The sequence below is a fragment of the Mesoplodon bidens genome (assembly GCF_964165515.1).
Source record: "Mesoplodon bidens genome assembly, chromosome: 20".
NCBI classification, from domain to species: domain Eukaryota; kingdom Metazoa; phylum Chordata; class Mammalia; order Artiodactyla; family Ziphiidae; genus Mesoplodon; species Mesoplodon bidens.
The window spans coordinates 28657035-28680895 of NC_138181.1; the positions used below are offsets into that span (position 1 = coordinate 28657035).

The 23861-nt window shown below is 41.3% G+C and overlaps 1 long non-coding RNA gene across 1 annotated transcript in view; it reads right to left on the bottom strand.

The window, feature by feature from the left end:
- The window catches only part of LOC308608298, a 45953-nt gene that overhangs the window by 15255 nt on the left and 6837 nt on the right, over nucleotides 1–23861 (bottom strand). Inside the window, exon 3 of the long non-coding RNA XR_014014136.1 lies at nucleotides 20305–20387. This is a non-coding gene — a long non-coding RNA (uncharacterized lncRNA). The remainder of the gene's footprint in view (nucleotides 1–20304; nucleotides 20388–23861) is intronic.

Below are 23861 nucleotides of genomic sequence, written 5' to 3' on the forward strand. Positions count from 1 at the left end.
CCAAGGAGACATTTTCTTCAACCTACCTGTTGTCAACAGGAAGACAGGTCTAGTGACCATCACATGTATCAGCAGCACACGATAGTGATTACACACCAGGATGTTTGTTACTTGCTGCATTGCTCCATCTAAACCTCCTGGTCAATGAGTAAGGGCAGGGAGGTAAAGGGAATTCACCCTTAAAGACCAAGTCTCACCCTCTCTGGATACCATGTCTTGACCTCATTACTGTCACTGTGGTCTTATCTTCAGGAACTAAACGTACAATAACTATTTGTTCCTTTAATTGTCACACTGATATACAAAATACTTAAATGCTTCTAAATGCAGGGTCTGCGCTCATGCATCACAAGGCACGATGGGAAAATCCCCAGACAAGAGGACCTTCTCACCTAACATGCTGCGTGTGACAGTTGAACAGCAAAAGGCTGAAAGAACAAAGCTCTCCAAACGTTACGGGTAACACAACTAGTCTAACTTCACAGAGTCTGCACTTTCCCTTTCCAACTCAGTGGAAAAAAACAGAGATAACTAGCAACTGAAGATTAGTGTGCTAGGCCACCGATGAATCTGTATTGTTAGAAACTAGCATTTAATCCTACCTTAGGCTACTTTAAAAATCCACCCAAACACTTGTAGAGTAAGTATAGTGGCCACTGTGTTCTAGATGACAGTTACAATTGGAAAGGAAATAATAGTTTACATGAAACATGAATACTTAGAACATGTTGCAGGAACTGAACCTTTAAAAGCACATATTCTTGGGCTTCCCTGGTGGTGCAGTGGTTAAGAGTCCGCCTGCCGATGCAGGGGACACGGGTTCCTGCCCCGGTCCGGGAAGATCCCACATGCCACGGAGCGGCTGGGCCCATGAGCCATGGCCGCTGAGCCTGCACATCCGGAGCCTGTGCTCCGCAACGGGAGAGGCCACAACAGTGAGAGGCCCGCATATCGCAAAAAAAAAAAAAAAGCACATATTCTGGGGACTTCCCTGGTGGTCCAGTGGCTAAGACTCTGCTCTCCCAATGCAGTGGGTTTGATCCCTGGTCAGGGAACTAGATCCCACAAGCTGCAGCTTAGAGTTCACAGGCTGCAGCTAAAGATCTCGCATGCCGCAACTAACACCCAGCAAAGCCAAATAAATAAATAAATATTTTTAAAAATAAATAAAAGCACATATTCTGAATTTTCTCACCTGGATACTAACAAATAGTGAACACTATATATTTAAGAATAGACTTGGAAAAGAAATCTGAAGAACCAAATGTAAGAAGTCTTGCGAGGAATCAAATTTAAAATAAAACATTGCTAAAGAGGCAATGAAGGGCTTCCCTGGTGGCGCAGTGGTTGAGAGTCTGCCTGCTGATGCCGGGGACACAGGTCTGTGCCCCGGTCCGGGAAGATCCCACATGCTGAGGAGCGGCTGGGCCCGTGAGCCATGGCCGCTGAGCCTGCGCGTCCAGAGCCTGTGCTCCGCAACGGGAGAGGCCACAGCAGTGAGAGGTCCGCATACCGCAAAAAAAAAAAAAAAAAAAGAGGCAATGAAGAATTGTAGAATAGGAAAATGACAAGAAGCCCAATATTCCATTTGTTAAAAATTCTTTTCTGTTGGTTTACTTTTCTCTGTTTTTAAAATGACTTAAAGTACACAAAATGGATTAATCATAATCCTTGGTTCATGGCACCTCTTGGTTCATAGGTCACCCTTGACTGTTCCTGGGCCTCTATGTGAATATATTTGAGTGTATTTGAATAAACCAGTGATCACCTGTGAACCCACCACACAACCCAAGAACAAGCACTCTGGCCTAACATCTACTAACATCTGCCCTACCCCTTTCTTCTCCTTGCTTCATACCCTCCAGCCCAGGGGTAACCACTGCCCTGAATTTATGCTTATGATTCCTGGGCTTTCAAAAAATGTTTTATTGCATATATATGATTGCTTAACCAACATATTGCTTGGTTGTATTTCTTTTTTAAATGTATAACTTATATCCATTCTCCTGTTAATTTACCCATTCTCTTATGAATGAACATTTGGTTTATTTCCAGATTTTTGCTATTATGAATGGCACTATGTGAGGGTTTTTTTTTTTTTTTTTTGGTCTTCTGGTACACATGGGCAAGTTTCCCTACAGCTTATACTTAGAGGAATTTTTTTGTCGTAAAGTATGAGAATGCTCAACTTCATGAGATAATCCAAATTGTTTTCCAAAGTGGTGGTTCTAATTGAAACTCTGACCAAATAATAAATAGCTTTCTCTTCATATTTGATCCACAATCTCTCCATATTTGGTATTGTCAAACTTCTTAATATTTGCCAATAGAATAGACGCAAAATGTCTCATTGTTCATTTTCCCAATTACTGAGATTGAGCAATTTTTTATGTGTTTATTGGCCGGATGTTTCCTCTTCTGTGAAATTCCTATTAATGTCTTTTGCCAATTTTCTATTGTTGTTTTTCATTAATTTGTAAGAGCTCCTTAAACTGTGCTGATATGTTAACGCTTTGTAGGTTTTATGTGCTGCAAATATCTTTTTCCATTTTATAGTTTCTCTTTTCACCATTTGATGAAAGAATTTCTTAATTTTGCTATAGTCCAAAATTTTAATCTCCTTTAATGGTTAAATGCATTTCTGCATCTCACTTGCTTCTACTTTCTACTAAACATTTTAACATTTTGCTTCTGACGTTTAAGAATGATCCTCTGTGGATGGACCTAGAGACTGTCACACAGAGTGAAGTAAGTCAGAAAGAGAAAAACGAATACCGTATGCTAACACATATATATGGAATCTAAAAAAAAAAAGAAAAAGGTTCTGAAGAAGCTAGGGGCAGGACAGGAATAAAGACTCAGGTGTAGAGAATGGACTTGAGGACACGGGGAGGGGGAAGGGCAAGCTGGGATGAAGTGAGAGAGTGGCATGGACATATATACACTACCAAATGTAAAATAGATAGTGGGAAGCAGCCACATAGCACAGGGAGATCAGCTCGGTGCTTTGTGACCACCTAAAGGGGTAGGATTGGGAGGGAGACGCAAGAGGGAGGAGATATGGGAATATATGTATACATATGGCTGATTCACTTTGTTATACAGCAGCAACTAACACAACATTGTAAGCAACTATACTCCAATGAAGATGTTAAAAAAAAGAAAGAATGACCCTCTGGAATTAATTTTTGTATATAGAGGGAGCTAGGACTATAATTTTCTTTTTTCCCTGTACCAATAACCATTTTTTTCTAGTTGTGCTTATTGAAAAATCCCTCCTTTCCTTGCTGATCTGCCATGCCATCTATATCATATATCAAAGATTAAATATGTGAGGACGGTTTGGGAGTTCTGTATTCTCCTTCATGGGCCAGTTTCATTGGTCAGTTTGTTTATCTTTGTAGCAATACCACACTGTCTTAATTGCTGTAGCTTCATAAAAGTTCGGATGTTGGGCAGGGTAAGTTTCTTCTCTTTCCTCTTTAATAATGTCTTGGATGTTCTTGGCTCTTGTCTTCATGACAGATTTAGATTACTGCTATGATCTATGAAATGTAACCTACAACCTTACAATTCTGCAATTCAAATGGGTTGTTTTACTTAATAATCAGTTGCTCTGTTTAATTATATTTAAATTGGCATAAATATTAGTGAGGTTTCCTGTTAATTCAGAAGAAGCTTCACCTTCATTGACCAACATGACTTATGCATTAGGGTGTAATAAATCGCCCAGCTCCTTTTTTTTTTTAATCATAGCACGCACAGAAAATAACATTTCTTTTTTTGTGTGTGTGGTACGCGGGCCTCTCACTGTTGTGGCCTCTCCTGTTGCAGAGCACGGGCTCCGGACATGCAGGCTCAGCGGCCATGGCTCACGGGCCAGGCCGCTCCGCGGCATGTGGGATCCTCCCAGACCAGGGCATGAACCTGTGTACCCTGCATCGGCAGGTGGACTCCCAACCACTGCGCCAACAGGGAAGCCCCCGTAAATAACATTTCTATAGCAGATGGGGGTTAATGGACAACAATGCCTGTGGCCTAACATAAATGCCCAGGGCCCAAGGCCAAACTGAGCCTTCCTGATGGCTGAGAGCATCAGTAATCTCCACACACATATAACACACAGTTCCCCAGAACACAGATCAAGATGCTCTGCGTTATTCAAATGAGTACTTGACACTATCTCATTTTAATTAAATAAATAAGCATTTACATATATTTAAAATAGGTTGGATCTGTGTTCCTTTACAAAAGCAAATTGCTTAAATTAAACCACAGGCAAAGGCAGAGTTAACATAAGTTGAGCACATCTGCCTTCTGTGAGATACTATTCCAAAATCTAATTTGAATCTAACAGAATGCCAATAAAAAGTTTAAACACTGAACAAATTAATTTATATATTATTTTACTTTAATTTAGTTCCTTATTTCTATGACTTTACTGTTCTAAAAAGTGCTCATATAATAAAAAAATCAACGATCACACCAAGGACGAAGAAGATGGTAAAGAACCATTCCCAACCCCACAGCCTACAAACAACCATGGTTAATACAGGAAAATACATGCCGTTCACCCTCTGGGCTCATAGACGGATAAACAGGAAGACTGAAAGATAGATGATGGAAGGGTGGATAGACTAAAGTAATTCTGAATAAATGGTATCACTATAATGCTAATTTTGATTAAAAGTTTTACATTTAATTGAATTTTAAAGCTCTATTGTTTGGTACATACACATTTAGTGTCTCTATGTCTTCTTGGTGGATTTTAAAAAATGATTATTTAATAACCCTCTTTATCCTTTAAAAAATTTTTTTAAATAAATTTATTTATTTTATTTATTTATTTTTGGCTGCGTTGGGTCCTCGTTGCTGTGCACGGGCTTTTCTCTCCTTGCAGCGAGCAGGGGCTAGTCTTCGTTGCAGTGCGCAGGCTTCTCATTGTGGTGGCTTATCTTGTTGCAGAGCACGGGCTCTAGGCACGTAGGCTTCAGTAGTTGTGGCTCGTGGGCTCAGTAGTTGTGGCCTGCGGGCTCTAGAGCACAGGTTCAGTAGTTGTGGTGCACGGGCTTAGTTGCTCCGTGGCATGTGGGATCCTCCCGGACCAGGGCTCGAACCCGTGTCCCCTGCATTGGCAGGTGGATTCTTAACCAATGAACCACCAGGGAAGTCCCTTTAATTTTTTTCTGTTATCAATATAGCACCACACTTGCTTTCACTATTACTCATGTTAGCTTGACAAATCTTTTTTTATCCTTTTACTTTCAAATTACCTATGTCACTGTGTTTGAAGTGAGTTTCTTGCAGACAGCACGTAGTTGGATTACACTTTCTTTTCGTTTTAAAAATCTATCCTGGGACTTCCCTGGTGGCGCAATGGTTGGGAATCTGCCTGCCAATGCGTGGGACACAGATTTGTGCCCTGGTCTGGGAGGATCCCACATGTCATGGAGCAACTGGGCCCATGAGCCACAAGTACTGAGCCTGCGCATCTGGAGCCTGTGCTCCGCAACGGGAGAGGCCGCGACAGTGAGAGGCCCGCACACTGCGATGAGGAGCAGCTCCCGCTCGCAGCAACTGGAGAAAGCCCTCGTGCAGTGACAAAGACCCAGCGCAGCCAAAAATAAATAAATTAATTAATTAAAAAAAAAATCTATTCTGCTAATCTCTGTCCTTTAATTAGTATGTGTAGACCGTTTCCTTTTAAAGCAATTCTTGAAATGTTGGAGCTGAAGCCTGCTACTTTATTATTTGTTTTCTGTTTGTTTCCTATTTCTCTTTTCTTGTTTTTTTGTGCGGTGCCTGGCCTCTTTTTTTTAGGATTCCATCTTGTTACTGTGAACTTTTTTTGAGCATATTGCTTTGTATACCTTTCTTTGTGGTTGCTCTAGGTATTACAAGATACATACATGACATCACAATCTATTGATTTTGATGTTTAACTACAAGTGAAGTGCTGAAAACTTACTTCCATTTAGGTCCTTTTTACCCCCTATTTTTAAAACGTAATTCTTTCAAGTGTTTCTTTTACATATATTGAGCACCAAATAGATGCTGTTTTAATTTCTGCTTCAACCATCAAGTATGATTTCAGAAACTCATGAGAAGAATAGCTTACTATATTTAACCCTATTTTTACCCATTCCCTTGCTGTTTCTTTCTTTCTTTCTTTCTGAAATCCCAGGTCTTCTTCTGTTATCATTTTCTATCTGGAGAACTTCCTTTCACCATTTTTTAAGGGTATGTCTGCTGGTGATACATTGTCTTAGTTTTCTTTCATCTGAGGATGTCTATTTCTTTTTCCTTCCTGAGGATGGTTTCTCTGGACACAGAATTCACATCACCTATTCCTTTCTTTTATTACTTGAAAAATGTTGTGCCACTTCCTGCCAACCTCCATGGTTCATGGTTTCAGAGGAGTAATCTGCTGTTTTAAATTGCTGTTCCCCTATAGGAAATGTGTCATTTTTCTCTGATTGCATTTAGATTTTTTTCTTTGTCTTTAGTTTTCAGATGTTTGATTACAATGTGTCTTGGCATGGATTTCTTTGATTTGGATTTCATTCAGTTCCGTGAATCAATAGGTTTACATCTTTCAGTCATTATTTCTTCAAATGTTTTTTTCAGTTCCCCGTTCCTTCTCTCTCCTTCTGGGACTCCAATGACACAAGTAGTATAACTTTTGTTATTGTTCCACAGGTCCCTGAGGCTCTGTTCATTTTTTTTTCCCCCAATATATTTTCTCTCTGTTTTTCAGATTGAGTAATTTCTAGTCACTGTTCTTAAGTTTCTAATTTTCTGTCACTTCCACTCTCCTGTTGAGCCTATCCAGCAAGATTAAAAAATTTTTTTTGACTTGTCATATTTTGTTTGAATTTAACCGAAAAAAATAACTGAAGCAAAAGTGAAGTCAATGCTGACCTTTAGAACAATTTTTTTCACTCCAAGACAAGATAAAGCTATTCCCTCAGTTCCCTTCTTCTCAATACAGAAAATAGTAGCAGGGCCTCTTAGAAATTATGGCAGGTCTTCGATTTTGGAGACACCCTTGTTCTTTACTATATCAAACATGTTAAAAGGATCACATATTTCACATTACATATAATTTTCCTATAAAAATATTTGAAGGGATTTTAATAATACAGCAATGAGATTTTTATTAATTTTCATTTCTTTTTTTTTTTTTTTTCCATTTTGAGACAATAGTGAACATTCTTGGAAGTCCTTATGGTTTTGTGGTCCTAGACTCTGCACCTGTGCTGTCCAATGGCTCTGGACTCATTTTGTTGATGAGAGTAGGTTTGATACCTGGCAGAGCCTTGTCAAAAAATTTTTTCTCTATCATTAACCAACATCTCCTTCTGAAGTTTATAGCCTGGCATTATACCCTTTTCCATGTTGGTTACTCCAAGGAAATTATGCTGTTTCTTTTGGGGTGATTTATATCATTAGGTATTGAGGGAGGTAGATTCTGTGATCCAACTTCATTCAACCTTCTTTAAAAGTGAAAACTATTGGGCTTCCCTGGTGGCGCAGTGGTTGAGAGTCCGCCTGCCGATGCAGAGGACACGGGTTCATGCCCCGGTGCGGGAGGATCCCACATGCCGCGGAGCGACTGGGCCCATGAGCCGGGGTGGCTTAGCCTGTGAGTCCGGAGCCTGTGCTCCACAACGGGAGAGGCCACAACACTGAGAGGCCCGCGTACCACAAAAAAAAAAAAAAAAAAAAAAAAGTGGAAACTATCATTTTTAGTCCTTTCTCAGAGGCACCGACATGAAGACATTGTTAGCTTTTGATATTTTAGAATGTGTCTGTCATTCCTTGGTTATTACTTGTTTAGGTAACATTTCCCCCTAAATTACTAATTAAATCCCAATTAAATTAATCCTAAATTTTGGCCTGATTCTTTCTTTTTAAATGGTTCAAAATTGCTTCCGTCTTTTTAACCAAATTTGCCCAAATCTAAAGCATTAGTCCTTTTGTTTACCTACTGAAGATGAATATATTTCAATTTACTTTTTTTTTTTTTTACTTAAAAAAAATTATTTATTTATGGCTGCATTGGATCTTCGTTGCTGCACGCAGGCTTTCTCTAGTTGCGGAGAGTGGGGCTACTCTTCATTGAGGTACATGGGCTTCTCATTGCGGTGGCTTCTCCTGTTGCAGAGCTTGGGCTCTAGGCATGTGGGCTCTAGATGCAGGCTCAGTAGTTGTGGTGCACAGGCTTATTTGTTCCTGGGCATGTGGGATCCTCCCAGACCAGGGCTCGAACCCGTGTCCCCTGAATTGGCTGGCGGTTTCTTAACAATTGCGCCACCAGGGAAGTCCCTCAATTTGCTTTTTACTGAAATTTGTTAACACAGTTGGATCAATGCATATTGCCTCTTTTCCATCTTCCATTTTGATGACAAAGACACCCAAAGCTCTGGACACTATTTTCTTTTCCCAATACTGCTTGCTATATTTTTTCTGTTTGCTTCATTACCACACTTCCAACTATTTTCTATTTAATTTGTCATTTGGCCTGTTTTAAAAGTTTTCCCTTTCCATTGTTTTGTTCTAGAAATCCTATATCTGGCAAGTTCGTTTTTCTTCTCTGATATCTCTGTTTGATGCTGTTAATAATATTATTGTAAAAAGACAATTTGTTGCTTCTACACTGATAATGGAAAAATAATAAAGTGGTAAAGTTAATAGGTGTTTTTAAAAATGTGACTAGTAGGCAAGTGGGGTTTTTTTTTTGGTGGTTGTTTTTTGTTTTGTTTTGTCTTCAAAGTCTTCAAAGACTACATTTAAAAGTTTATGGAAGATGGGGAAAATTATCTGTTGAAAGTTGCATCTTGTGACCTCAGGCTGACTTCAGGCTTTGACAAGAACACCAGCCTTCTTGGGTGTTTGCATCTTAAAAGAGGAGCCTGGAGCGGCAGATATGGAAGGTTCGTTTCAGATATTAGGAGAGGGAAGAGAGTATCCCTGTACTCCTCCATTTACATTTTGTTGAATTGCTGTTGTTTAGATGGAAAATATGAAAAATATCATTATACTGTCTATTATTGTGCACATCACACTGTGTAATGATTTGTTGCTTGTTCATTCCGGGGCAAGAACTGTGAGCTCTTTTAGTCAAAGGCTCTGTATTATTCACCTTTTTATCCCAAGAGCCTAGAACAGTGCCAGGCTCATGGCTCATTTCAATAAATGTTTGCTCAATAATACTTGGAATATTTAAAACATCTTTCCATGGTCTTGTGTTGAAGGTTAAAATGTGATTTTCCAGTGCTTGTACATAAAAGGTGTTTATTCATAGTCATATGGATGCTATTCTAATTTCTGAAAGGAGGACAAAACCTAAGTTATTGTAGCATTGTTTCTAATGATGGGTAATTGTCTATTCTCATGTCTGTAAATGTCTGTTTCCTGGAGGCCCTAATGCCTGTGTCCTGTCCTGGGTGTGCCTTTTTACTTCCACCACTAGGGGGCAGCACAGGTAATGAAATCAATTCCCTCCGGTTACACCTCGCAGGATCCCTCCATACCAGTCTGTACAAAATAGCCCCTTGCTTGTAGAAAACGTTATTAAATAGCAATGTGCAACCATTTCAGGTTTTAGGATTCTTCTTTCCAAATCTATAGAAAACTCCAATACATTACCTTAGACTATATAATCCGATGACATAATCTCATGTTTTAAGTGAGGGATTAGTCTAAGGTTGCTTCCAGTTCTAAGACGACTGGTTTCCCAGGTTGATCTCTCTGCCACCCACCCCATTTCTGGTTTTGAAATGTGGAGGGAAATAGGAGGTGATCGGGTTCACCTTCAGGTCAGGAGTGGCTGAAGGCCTCCGGGCAGAATCAGGCCGTGAGGAAGAAGAGCCCCATGACCCTAACTAGGCCTCCTATTGCATGCTGACCCTGTTTTCTTTTTCTTTTTTTTTTTAATTTGCTTTTCTCTTTTAATCCTCTGCCTGCTCCAACTCAAAATTAAACAGAAGAAAGCTGTCAAAGAGTTAAGGCACCCCAGCCCCAGGTAGCAGGCTCCCTCCCACGGGGGCCAAAGTCTGGGCAAAGGGGTCTCCACTCAGAGCCATTAGTAAAAGCTGGTGCAGAATAAGGTGGTTCTAGAGGCTGGTAATAACCCGGCCCAGAGGGGCTTTCTGCAGTGGCGCACACCTAACAGGGCCAGGCTGTGCAAGAGGTGTTGATTGGCCTTGTCAAAGAGCCCCTTCTCACGGGCACCCAGGACCTGGGTGCTATGTGCCCCATAGGAGGCCCCGGATTCACACAAGGTACCCAGGCAACAGCAAGTAGCCCCTCACCTGGCCACGGCCATTGATGGTCTGGGGCCCTATTTTCTGAAGCTTAAATCTGGACAATGGTCTGACCAGAGGAATGTGTTTCCAAATCTCATGTCAAAAATTTGAAATGGGACTGTTCAGGAAAATCTGTAGTCCACAGTCTTCAGCATGATGGTCAGCTGTAAAAAGTGCTGTTTGCACTTTGTCATGTTCGTTGGCATCTTTTTTTTTTTGCGGTATGCGGCCTCTCACTGTTGTGGCCTCTCCTGTTGCGGAGCACAGGCTCCAGACGCGCAGGCTCAACGGCCGTGGCTCACGGGCCCAGCCGCTCCGCAGCATGTGGGATCCTCCCGGACCGGGCCACGAACCCCCGTCCCCTGCATCGGCAGGTGGACTCTCAACCACTGCACCACCAGGGAAGCCCTGCTCCCCCTTCTTGTTCATTTTCTATAAGCAGCTCCCTCCATCCTGTCTCCCAACAGGCCACAGTCAATTCGGGGAAATTTTAACCAGGAAAGTGAGGCGTCACATGAGGAATTTAGACACTGAGGTAGAGGAAAGAGCAAAGGGACCGCCCCCTCCAAGAAAAATAAAACCAAACAAAAGACCTCTTTAGTAAGAGTTTAGGTTGTAATATAAATGTCGAGGACACTTTCCCCTTAGGAAACGTGCTTACGTGATCGTTGATAAAGGTCACCAGTGAGATTGTGTCCATGATGATGCAATTGTTCTTGGAAGGGGCTGGTCCTTCTGTTTTCTGGATTTGTCCCTTTAGTCCTCTGAGTACCCCCAAAGCAGAGCCTGAGGGGTGTGGGTGGTTTATTTGGGTGGTGATTCCAGGAAGCAAGAGAGTGAGACAGGGAAGGAGGAAAAGCTGAGACCAGGGTGGGCTGCTGAGGTTGCTGCTGTGAGCGGTGGGCTTGTTTCCACCGGGATCTCAAAAGAAGCCCAGGGAAAGCTGTTCAGAATTGTCCACCTGAAAAAGATGGAAAGCTTGAGATTTGCCCACCTGCTTCTGACCTGGACTAGTTGAGGTTTCCTCCTAGGCTGTGAACTTCCTGGTATTTCTGGGCTGCATTTGTGTGTGTTGGAGATGACCTTGGGGCAGAAAGTCTGGCTCGAGCTTGAGCTTCAGGTAAGATGCTGACAGCACGAGGAAAGTCTGTGCTTCCACGGAACGGTTCACTGTGGCTGAGACTGAAATGAAAGGGCTGAGAGCACGTGATGTACCACTGTTGGTTGAGCAGTTGATTTGGGCAAGAAGGCCCCTGCCTAGACCTTGTGCCTTAGAACGTGCCTCTCCGGCCTTCCCCCCACCACACCCCTTCCCACCCAGAGCTTGTGCCCTCTCTTCTGGAACAGACTGCATACTGAGGACGCTCCTCAAATGGCTGTGAGCCTGCATGGCTTCTTCTATCTTCAAAGGCAGGCTGCTTAGCCAAACAGTACCCAAAGTGCTGCTGTCTGAAGGGGGTGAGGATGTGTGGATGGAGCTTGAATGGGGCTTAGGAAGTCCACACGGGGGATGCAAGGCCCCTCATGTGAGAACAGGGCTCGGGTGAAGGGGAAGGCGATTGGCCCAGGGTTGGGGCCAGCTTTCCCTCTGCTACCACATTCCTGTACAGACCACCAAGGAGTCTGAGAATTCTAACTTCAACCTTGGCCTTTATAGGTCATTACTGTAGTATATTTGTCACGGTAGGAGAACAGAGCATGTTTTATTTAACACTTTGCTGGCTTCATTTATACCTCATAATTATTTAGACATATGGCAAATGTAGGAGTCAAGTTCTATCACGTTCCAATTTTTGTGGCCTTGAACTGAGAAAAAGGAACCTTGGAAAATAGGCTTTATATGCTTGGATGATTTTATATAGAACTCCCAAGTTCATTAGCTTCTGTAATGACTCACGGTTGTTACTAAAATAAACTTTATATTACCTTCAAAAATCTAGGGATATTATTTAGGTCAGCCATTTGAAGGCACTAGATTCAACGTCTCTGTGAACCAAAGGATATGAATGACTAAATGCAGGAGAATTATTACCTGAGGGTTGAATCTCAGAATATTACATGTGAGATTTTGCTTGTTGACTCAGTGCTGGCCGCAGGCGGGGCAGGAGGGCACCAGGAGCGGTGCAGATCTGGGTCAGTAAGCAATGCGGGAAGCAAAGCAGAGGGAACTGGGCCCTGTCCAGGCAAAGATGAACCTTACAAGAAGAGAAGAAATTTTAGAAGACAAAAAAAAGGTGGACTGTGAGGTTGAAGTGGGGACTGCAGAAACTGAATGGCAAAATAAAGAACCAATTTATCAATGTAAAAATTCATATCAGAAACTGGACCCGTGTGTTACACGATATTCAAAAATCAACTCAAAGTGGATAAAAGACTTAAATGTAAGACCTGAAACTGTAAAAGTTTAAAAACTGTAAAAGCAAAAATAAATAAATGGGACTATGTCAGATTAAAAGGTTCTGCCAAGCACAGAAAATAAAAACTGAATGAGAAGGCACCCTACAACATAGAGAAAATATCTGCAATCCATATATCAGAGAGTGGTTAATTTCCAAAATATACAAGGAACACATACAATGCAATAGCAAAAAAACAAATAATCTGGTCAAAAATGGGCAAAGACCAGAATAGACATTTCTCCAAAAAGGACAGACACATGGCCAACAGGTATAGGAAAAGATGTTTAACACACTAATCATCAGGGAAATGCAAGTCAAAACAACGAGACATCAATTCACGCCTGTTAAGATGGCTACTTTTTTTTTGGCGGTACACGGGCCTCTCACTGTTGTGGCCTCTCCCGCTGTGGAGCACAGGCTCTGGACGTGCAGGCTCAGCAGCCATGGCTCACGGGCCCAGCCGCTCCGCGGCATGTGGGATCTTCCCAGACTGGGGCACAAACCCGTGTCCCCTGCATCGGCAGGCGGACTCTCAACCACTGCGCCACCAGGGAAGCCCACCACAATAGAATTTTAAAAATTCGTATCAGTGTCATTTCCTTTCATATCACCAATGTCTGGTATTCTTTCGAGAAGCTGAATATAAAGTAGGAATCTTTCTCTGAGTCGATGATGATGATGATGACGATGATGGTGATGATTAAATAGTAGATGACAATGACTGAGCACTCACTATGTGACAAGCTCTCCTCAAAGACCTCTACATATACCGTCTCCAACCATAAGTGTTAGGTATTATTATCATCCCCATTTTACAGATGAAGGAACTGAGGCACAGAGAGGCTACGTAACTCGACCATGACCCAGCAGCAAATAAATGATGGAGCCCAGATGCAAGTCCAGGTAGTATCCTTCTATTATACGAAGTTCCGTATTTTCCTATATTCATCTTGTTATGAATATATGTATTTCCAAAAAGGTTCTGAAGCTACTTTAAAACTGTGTCTTTTTTTTATTTTTATTTTTACTTTTTATGGTACGCGGGCCTCTCACTGTTGTGGCCTCTCCCGTTGCGGAGCCCAGGCTCCGGAGGCGCAGGCCCAGCAGCCACGGCCCACAGGCCCAGCCACTCCACGGCATGTGGGATCCTCCCGGACCAGGGCACGAACCCACGTCCCCTGCATCGGCAGGCAGACTCTCAACCACTGCGCCACCAGGGAAGCCCAAAACTTTGTCTTTTAACTTTAGGATTTCAGAGGTTAGCTGTTGAATAAGGGGTGAATTCAACATGCGTTTGGTGAGGACTCTGAGACATTTGAGGATGATGCAATAATGGATAGTCAGGAGTTAATAATAATTTATACCTAAGTCATTGAACAGATTATAACACGAGGCAGAAAGTGGCAGGTGTTCAAAAAGAAGAGGTATGAAGCGCTATGAGAATGCAAAAGTGAGGTATATTACCTCTCGGGGTTGTGGAAGGATTAGGGAAGAGTCTGGGAAGAAATTCCTTTGCTTCTGGGCTGGGCCTTGAAAGATGGGGAAGATTTTGACAGCTGGAAGTTGAATTTTGTGGGCCTGGCCATGTCAATAGATTGTACTCATGTATTTTTATGTCTACCAAGATTTATTCTTAGTACATTTTTAAAAGTGTTTATTGAGCACCTACTGTGTACTCTGTGCTTAGCAAGGCACCAAGGGTGCAGGAAACTTATGACACAGTCTCTGCCCTCAAGGAACTTACACACTAAAATAGGAAACAGGGGAATTCCCTGGTGGCCCCGTGGCTAAGACTCCACGCTCCCAATGTAGGGGGTCCGGGTTTGATCCCTGGTCAGGGAACTAGATCCCACATACTGCAACTGAGAACCTGAATGCCGCAACTAAAAGATCCCACGTGCCGCGACGAAGATGCCGCAATGAAGATTCTGCACAAGGCAACGAAGATCCCGCATGCCACAACTAAGACCCAGTGCACCCAAATAAATAAATAATATTTTAAAATAAATAAAATAGGAAACAAATATGTATATAAATATAATATAGTGTGATAGACATATGCAACAAGTAATCATAATTTTTTATTTATTTTATAAAATTTTAAACTTAAAGTATTTCCTCCCTTTCCCCCCCAAAATTCATTGCATAATCTTAGAGGAAGTTTCAGATTGTAACCTTTATATAAACTGTAGTAGCCTCTGCTGGTGAAATACTGTTTTGTAACCTTTTAGAATAGTCCAGACAATAGGGAAAGAATTGCATTATTTTAGAGCTGTACAAGGTACTGTCCACAAATCTCAGAAAAGGAAAGGAAGTTCTATGGTAGAGGAAGAAGATGGCATCCAGACTGTTCTCTTAAAGCTATAAAAGCTCTACAAGTATCTTGCAGGCATAAAGCTCCAAGTATATGCTCACAAATCCTCATGCCTCAGAATTCACACCCTTGCAATCCTGTTTTTCATAACACAAGTTTCCACTTCAGTCTCTTCCAAGACAACTTTTTATAGCTGTATATTTCCAATTTTGTAGTGCAAGCAAAGGTGGGAAGGGGACTAATCTCTGTTGAATGCCACCTGCCCTAAGGACCAGGCACTGCCCATGGCATTTGTGTTAGTTTTCTTTTATGCCACGTCAATCATAATGTGTAGATGTTAATCTCCATTTTGCAGGTGAGGAAATTCAAATTCTGGGGGAGTTCATAATCTACCCAAAGTCATGCAGTTTCTATGTGTAAGGGCTGGAGTTATAATCCAGTCTGTGTGGTTCCCAAGTCCCTCTCCACCATACAGTTTCCATTTTATTTTGCAATCAGCATAACTGGGATATTTCTGCCCTAAAATAATAAGTAGGAATGCTGGTGTCTCTACCTCAACTTAATATCCATGGGTCTGCTTTTAGCATTTGGAGGTGTCATTATATTACAATAACTTGCTTTTATTTGAATAGTGGGCATTATACTACTCAGTCTAGAGATGTGTGATAGTCTGGTCTAAATAGAATGAAAGCTATTAGGGGTCTTTAAGATTAGCCGAGTATGATATAATAAAACAGAAACAAGTTGAATTGCGATGAAATTACTGCTCCTGAATTTAAAACTAGTCAAGATAAAACAGATGTTCAAACAGATCGCTATAATCTTCACCTGACTACGAATACATTTTTTTGATCAAACGATATATATATTTACATATGGAGAAATAAAACCCACCTTAAAGTGCTACTGTTATTTTCTCTGCTATTTCTTGAAGCAAAAAAAAAAAAAAAATGATGCTGAACTGTTGACTACTAGGCAGCAACACGATGTTTCAGAGAAACCAATTGACTTGAAAAAGTAAATAAGATTTTCGAAGATGAATGAATCATACACCTGCATACGGCATGGTACAGCAATTAGTGTGTGCAAACTCCAGGTGCATCAAGATTGTGACATGAAGATGAGGCATATATAAAAGTAAGAGTATTTCTAGCTGAATCTGATCTGGAAGTCAGGAGACTTAATTTCCATGAACAATCTCTTTCTTTGCTGGTTTGTTCATTCTCCACGTTCTTCCAAAAAATATCTAATATCAAACTGCTTAATTTTTGACAGTGTGACTTTGGCAAAAATCACTTAAATATCTGAGGTTTTCTAGCACCATATTTATTTCTTTCTTCCTCCTAAAAATACTGTAAATAGCAGCAAAAGTTTCTGGTGAACTCCCTTGCATGTAATGTTATTACTTTTTATCTTTTGTTGTGCTTTTCATTACAACAACAGGCTAACCTCATAGTATTCCCCGCTTCTAATAGCTGCTCAGTTATTGCCTTCCCTCCAGAGGGTTTGACTCTGATTAAAATAGAAATGGACATGAATTGAGTTTTTCTGGGCAAACTATCAGAGAGACACAGGCAGGAGAGACGTGGTATCAGGGCATTGGGGTCAGGAGAAGACAGGAGGTCAGAGATTTTGCTTTGAACACTTTCTAAAAGATGTGCATGGATAATTTATGGAAATTTGGTGGCAACTTCCAACCAGAAATCCGGATGTTTCACTAGGCTGGCACCAAGTCCTCCAAGAGAAATTATAGTCACAGATGCTCTATGATAGATTGATTTTAGTAGTTTCCCATTACAAGTTTTCCCTGATACCACTTAAACACCCTGATAAATGCTTTTCATACCAAGGCCCTCCCCGCCTCCCCAAAGTGTCCCCATTGCCACTACTTCAGCCCATGTGGCAGGATCACTGCTACCTGCTGCTCACACGGAGTGTGGCGTCCTCTGCTCGTGAAGTCACCTTTCTCCTGGTTCCAGGCTTTCTCGAGTGGACACAGGTCTGTGCTCTAACTAATGAGCAGGAGGTGTCTGAGCAGGAGGCCCTTTTGATCAGGTTGGAGACTTAACTAGTAAGTAGGTCACATCGGGCTGATTACCCTGTCCTCAGGGGAAATATTTCTGATTGGCCCAGGGGACTGCAAGGTAATAAAGTCCTGGGAGGCAATGATCAAACTGTCTAGAGACCCTAAGAGGCAAGCAATGACCACCCTTAACTTTCCTGCCGCGTCCTGTCCCAGGTGAGGCTGTGTGTTTGTGAAGTAGCAAGAAGTCTATGTACCATGGGAGTAGCTTTCAATTCTCCAGAGTCAGCAGAGGGATGGGGTAGTCTGGTCTCAGCAGAAGTGACCGGAGGATAAGCAGTGAAGGGACCAGACAGACCCTGAGGGGAGATCTATCTTGGAGTGTCTATTCAGAGTCAATGTCTTGAGGAAGGGAAAGGATATATCCAGGAGGATATTCAGCTGATTCAGCCCAAGGACTAGGCCTTGCTCTGGACTGGGCCCCTCGGAGGGCAAGACTTCTGTCAAATCTCCTGAGTTGGTAGGAAGGTATGAACTTTTGCCTTGAACTTTCACACCCAGAGCAACTTCTTCTAGACAGCAGAGGGTAAACCAAGTTGAATGTAAGTTTGAATTTCTTAGGAGAGCAATGAGTCATGGCAATCTACTGCCCTATAGTCTAAAATGAGCCTACAACATCACTGAGGGTTCACACCTTAATACAACTGAATTTCGGGAAGAGGTCAAACCCTTCTCTCTGTGTTAGAATAAGCAGGGGTTTTCCACCAGAGTGTGATTAACACCTTGTATCCCTCAGCAAAGTGAAGCTGCCCCCTTCCCAATCTTCTAAACAAAGGACTTCTTCATATTCTTATCTCATTCTATCTTACCTCCATCTCATCTCCACACCTTGTCTGCTTGGCCCCCAAAGGCCTTGTGTCCTAAACTCCACCCCTGCACTATTTAGGCAATTCTGACAAAAGACGTCCAGGATGGATTGGTGAACCCTCTCTGTTTGCATCTGGAACATTCATAATTACCTTAGTTTTCCATTCCAAGTGTGCAATTATCCATGTTCTCTACTTCAAAATGCATTTACCCCTGACAGAATCCTAGCAAACAAAGACCTGGTCCAGTGGTACCTATGAGGCAGGAGACATGATGTTTTTAAATTTAAAACTCAAAATTTTCTGACACCAAAAGCACAGGCAACAAAACAAAAATAGGTAAATTGGATTTCATCGAAATCAAAAACTTTTGTGCATCAAAGGACACTATCAACAGAGTGAAAACAGAACCCACGGAATGGGAGAAATTATTTGTGAATCATATATCTGATAGATTAATATCCAGAATACTTAAAGAACTCCTACAACTCAATGACTGTAACAACAACAAAAACAATTTAAAAATGGGTAAAGGGGCTTCCCTGGTGGTGCAGTAGTTGGGAATCCGACTACCAATGCAGGGGACACAGGTTTGAGCCCTGGTCCAGAAAGATCCCACATGCCACGGAGCAACTAAGCCCGTGAGCCAGAGCTACTGAGCCTGCGTGCCACAACTACTGAAGCCCACGTGCCTACAGTCTATGCTCCGCAGCGGGAGAGGCCACCACAATGAGAAGCCCACGCACCAAAATGAAGAGCAGCCCCTGCTCTCCGCAACTAGAGAAGGCCCGTGTGCAGCAACGAAGACCCAACGCAGCCAAACATACATACATACATACATACATAAATAAGATAAAATAAAAATGGGTAAAGAACTTGAATAGCTATTTCTCCAAAGAAGATATGCAATTGGCCAAGAAGCACATGAAAAGATGCTTAGCATCAGTAGCGCTTAGGGAAATGCAAATCAAAATCATGAGACAACACTTTATACCCACTGGGATAGCTATTATTAAAACAAACAAAACCCAGAAAATAACAAGTGTTGGCAAGGATGTGGTGAAATTAGAACACATGCATTGCTGTTAGGGATGTAAAATGGTGCAGCTATTGTGGAAAACGGTACAGCAGTTCCTGAAAAAATAAAAAGAAAAAAGAAAAGGCAAAGAAAAAAGAAACATAGAATTACCGTATAAGCCAACAATTCCACTTCTGGATATTTACCCAAAGGAACTAAAAGCAGGGACTTAAACAGATATTTGTAAATCCATGTTCATAGCGGCGTTATTCCCAATAACCTAAGGGTGGAAGCACCCAAGTGTCCAGTGACAGATGAATGGACAAATAAAATGTGATATATGCATGCAGTGGAATATTATTTAGCCTTAGAAAGTAAGGAAATTCTGACATGTCTATAATATGGATGAACCTCGACATTATGCTAAATGAAGAAGTCTGACACAAAAGGACAAATACTGTACAATTACACTTACATGAGGTACTTAGAATAGTCAAATTCACAGAGGCAGACGGTACAATGGTGGTTGCAAGGGGCCGGGGTGGGAGTGGAGAGGGTAACAGAGGGTTGTTTAATGGGTGCAGAGTTTCAGTTTGGGAAGATGAAAACACTCTGGAGATGGATGATGGTAATGAGTATACAACAATGTGAATGTACTTAATGCCACTGAATTCTACACTTAAGAATGGTTAAAATGGTATATTTTGTTATATATATACATATGTATCTCCACAATAAGAAACTAAAAGCTTTTCTAAAATTAAAGCTTTTGGTCTGGGAGGATCCCACGTGCCGCGCAGCGACTAGGCCCGTGAGCCACAACTACTGAGCCTGCGCGTCTGGAGCCTGTGCTCCGCAACAGGAGAGGCCGCGATAGTGAGAGGCCCGCGCACCGCGATGAAGAGTGGCCCCCGCTCGCCACAACTGGAGAAAGCCCTCGCACAGAAACGAAGACCCAACACAGCCAACAATAAATAAATAAAATACTGAATACATAACTACTTAAAAAAAAAAATCCTAGCTTTTAAAAAATATTAAAAAAATAAAGCTTTTAAAAATTAATTAAAGTAAAATCAAAATTAATTAAAACTATTTAAAAATTAAAGCTAAAATGAATTCTCCCTCAATCCCCACATCTACGTGCCAAATGTGCTGTTTCTGCTTTGATCATTTTACTGTGAGTATCCATCTGTGGGCTTCTGGCTAGTTAATCAAAATAACCTTGGATGAGCATCATTTCTTCTAATTCTCTTCCTCTAGCCCACCAGCCACATCCTACATCCTGAAAACCACACCTGACAGCTATTAATTATTGTCCCGCCCCTCCCCCAGTTTCCTGGAGTACCTGTGTGTTTTTTTTTTTTTTTTTAGTACCTGTGTTTTTATGTACCACCTCCTGCTGCTCTAGGCTCCATCTCTGTGCAGTTGGGTTCCTTGTATTGGTGGTAACTGTTGACCTGGATAAGCAAGAATCACAATTAAATTGCTGTTTTCTCCTTGCAGATGATGCAGGAATAGGAGAATCCTTGGGTGGCCCATCTCTGTCCACTCCCCCTTATTAGCAATGTAACACATGTTTTGTGGCTTAGGATCTCAAAGAAGGGGGATTTTCTTAATTTATCAGCTAAACCAGTATTACAACAGCTTATGAAGAGTTTGCAATTGTTTGGGTGTAAAGCAGGGACAACATGAAACACTTAATGAAAAACTTTCACAAAACTTGGACTCTTTCCAGCAACTTAGCTATGTGAGAATAACTTTTACACCATGACAACTCTAAAAATAAAACATTTTTAACTTAAAGCTGTTCTTCCAGTTGCTGTTTAAAACTTTATTCCAAGAACTGAGATGCTATTCAGCAAAATGCAACTACAGGCTTCTCAACAATAAGGTTTAATAATCGTTATATGTTTCCTGGTGATGGTTTTATTTTTTATCTTTGAAGTTTATAATGATAGCTGTAAAAGTCAAGGTCAATAGTTTTACTACCATTTAATTTCTAATAGAATGATTTTTATTTTTTTGTGTTAGTCAGAGCTATAATAATTCTAATAATATTACCAGAATTTATTTTGTGCTTTATGATGATATCAGGAAACCATATTCCCAGCAACATTTTGCTATGTTTCAGCTTATTAACAGAATTATCTGTGTTTTAAAACTTTGGCGTTAAAATATACCTTCAATAATGCCATTATAATGATCATGTGTTTAAAATTTGTGTAAATAACTATGATATAAGCATTTTTTCTCTAAAAAAGAGACTTTATTTCTATCAGAGTAGAGCTGAGTTTCTTTGATTAAAACTGTGATTCTTAAATTGTGTTCTGAACCACTCTAGTGTGACAAGCAAACTTACAGAGGCACTGTGGGTTATTTTAAGTTTTTGAGGGGGCACACACAACTGTTGGATACCTCGCCAACTACTACTAAGTTGTTTAGACCACACTACTTAATAAAGAGAATTGTTCAGGTATTTCTTTTGGCCCAGGGGCACCAGGAACCAGGAAAGTTTGGGAATCTCTGGATTAGAAAGATTAGTGGATATGAAATATAAGATAATTGAGAATTACTTATATAGTACAATCCTGTCATTTTATAGAAAACTGAGGTCCAGCATAGTTAAAATCTTAAAACTAGTGAGTCTTAAACACCCAGCCTCCTAGCTCCCTTGTCAGACTGTTCAGTAAAAAGACCTGATGAACTTGATAGTCTGCTGAGGTTTCTATTCTTCCTGTTCCTGTCTCTCTGCTCTCTGGTCAGTAGATCCAAGCTTTGTCGCCCAGCCTGACCATTTACCAGCTGAATATCTTAAGCCAAGTTCCTTACCCTCTGTGAACCATAGCATCCTCATTTGCAAAATAACTGAGCTGATGATAATGGCTAATAACAGGTAAAAATGGAGTCAATTCTAGAATAGTAATAGAAATAATGCACTTGAAAAACATTTTGTAAATAGCCAAGCACTTTATCAATTACTGGTTTTCATTCAGTAGTATTTAAACATCTACTATGTGCCAAGCCCTGGGGAGACAAAGAGAAAAACAAAACTGTCTCTGCGTTTAAGAGGCTTATCTCTCCTGGAAGGGAGAAATATAAATGATTATAATCAAAATTGATAAATAGTATAGTAGAGGTAATGACCAAGTATAATGTGGTAGAGAAGGACTGAGGGGCAGGGGAAGTCCTGGCAGAAAAGGCAAGGGTTCAGGACTGACTTGGAGGGTGGATAGGTAATGAGTGGGGGGTGGGGAGAGCAATCCAGGGAGGGGGAGTGCCCTGGACCAAGGAGACGGGGGCAGGAACAGAGAGTCTTCAGGAAGCAGCATAGCGGGACTTCCCTGGTGATCCAGTGGTTAAGAATCCACCTTCCAATGCAGGGAACACAGGTTCGATCCTTGGGCGGGAACTAAGATCCCACATGCCGTGGGGAAATTAAGCCTGTGCACTCTAGAGCCCGCATGCCACAACCAGAGAGCCTGCGCGCCGCAACAAGGAGCCCGTGTGCCCCAGCGAAGATCCCATGTGCTGCAACTAAGACTCGACACAGCCAAATAAACAAATAAATATTAAAAAAAAAAAAGAAAAGAAAGAAAGAAACAGCATAGCATCCCATATGGCTGGAGGGAGGAGGATGAGAAACAGGAAGTGGAAGATTACAGATGGGAGAGTAAATGTGCGTGCTGGACGCTGCTCCCAAAGGGTCTGGTATTCCTCTTGAAGGAGTGGACGTTACCCTGGAAAACTGTTCAAGGATTTAAAGCGAGAAGAGAGTCAGCCCAATGTGTAAATGTGACGAGCTCTCCTCATCCTTTCCTAAGAAGGAAACTTGAGTTTGTTACCTTCAAGAACTGTGGCGCTATGTCTGTATAATTCCTTTAGTCTGGCAACTTATTCTGAAGAGAAACACAGCACTTAATAAAGGTTTTAATGATTATGTGTATGGCAAGGTGGTAGTGAGATTCTTTTTTTTTTTCTTTTGCCAAAATAAGATTTTATTTTGAAAGTTATTTGAAAGACACTGGTAAGGAAGGAGAACTAACACTCAACGGATGTAGATTCCAAATTTATATTCTTTCCAACTGCCACCAATGGTCTTTGTCATGCCAAAAAGTTGCTTTTTTTGGTAATTCCTATTTAAAGCTCTCTGGAGGAGAGATCTTATTCCATAAGCCAAGCCATTTTTTTTCCTTCCTCCCTTGTTTCTTCCCTTTCTTCTTTCCTTTTTTTCTTTCTTCCTTTCTTTTTCTCTTTCTTTTCTTCTCTTTTTTCTTCATTTCTTTCCAGGAAACAGTTAGTTGGGGACGGGTATTTTTTTAAAAACATGAAGGTAGATCTAATATGTTCCACAAAGAGGAGGGGCTTAGCCAAATGTGAAGTGGAAAGGTTCTCTACTATTTGCTTATCATCTTGCTGGAACCAGGAATCTACATGAGGAAATGGCATCCAGGAATGCGGTCTATACGAAGTTGTTCTGTCTTTCCATCTGAAGTGCTCATCATTGGTCCTCCTGTCCCAGCTCCCACAGCCCGCAGCTCCTCCTCTGGACCTTGACCTTGGAAGGAGGTTCTGTAAATCGCAGCAGTTTTAATCTTGACAGCAAAGCCAGAAATGATTGTAAAGTGATTCTCATTTTCTTCTCAGTCTTTTAATTCTGTCACACATAGTATCTATCACTGAGCGAACGTCATCTCCTCTGTCAAATTCACTGAGAAGTTGATGAGTGTGTTTTGGTGACAACTGCCTGACACTCCTGTATGTGTCCATTATCAATCACTCTGTGTGTGTGTGTGTGTGTGTGTGTGTGTGTGTGTATCTTGATCTGGGATATATCAGCGCTAAGCAGTTTTAAAACTCCTAACTGAAACAGTCAGAATAACATAGGAAAGAAACAAAAATTAAAAACAACCCCCCCAAAGAAACCCAAAAAT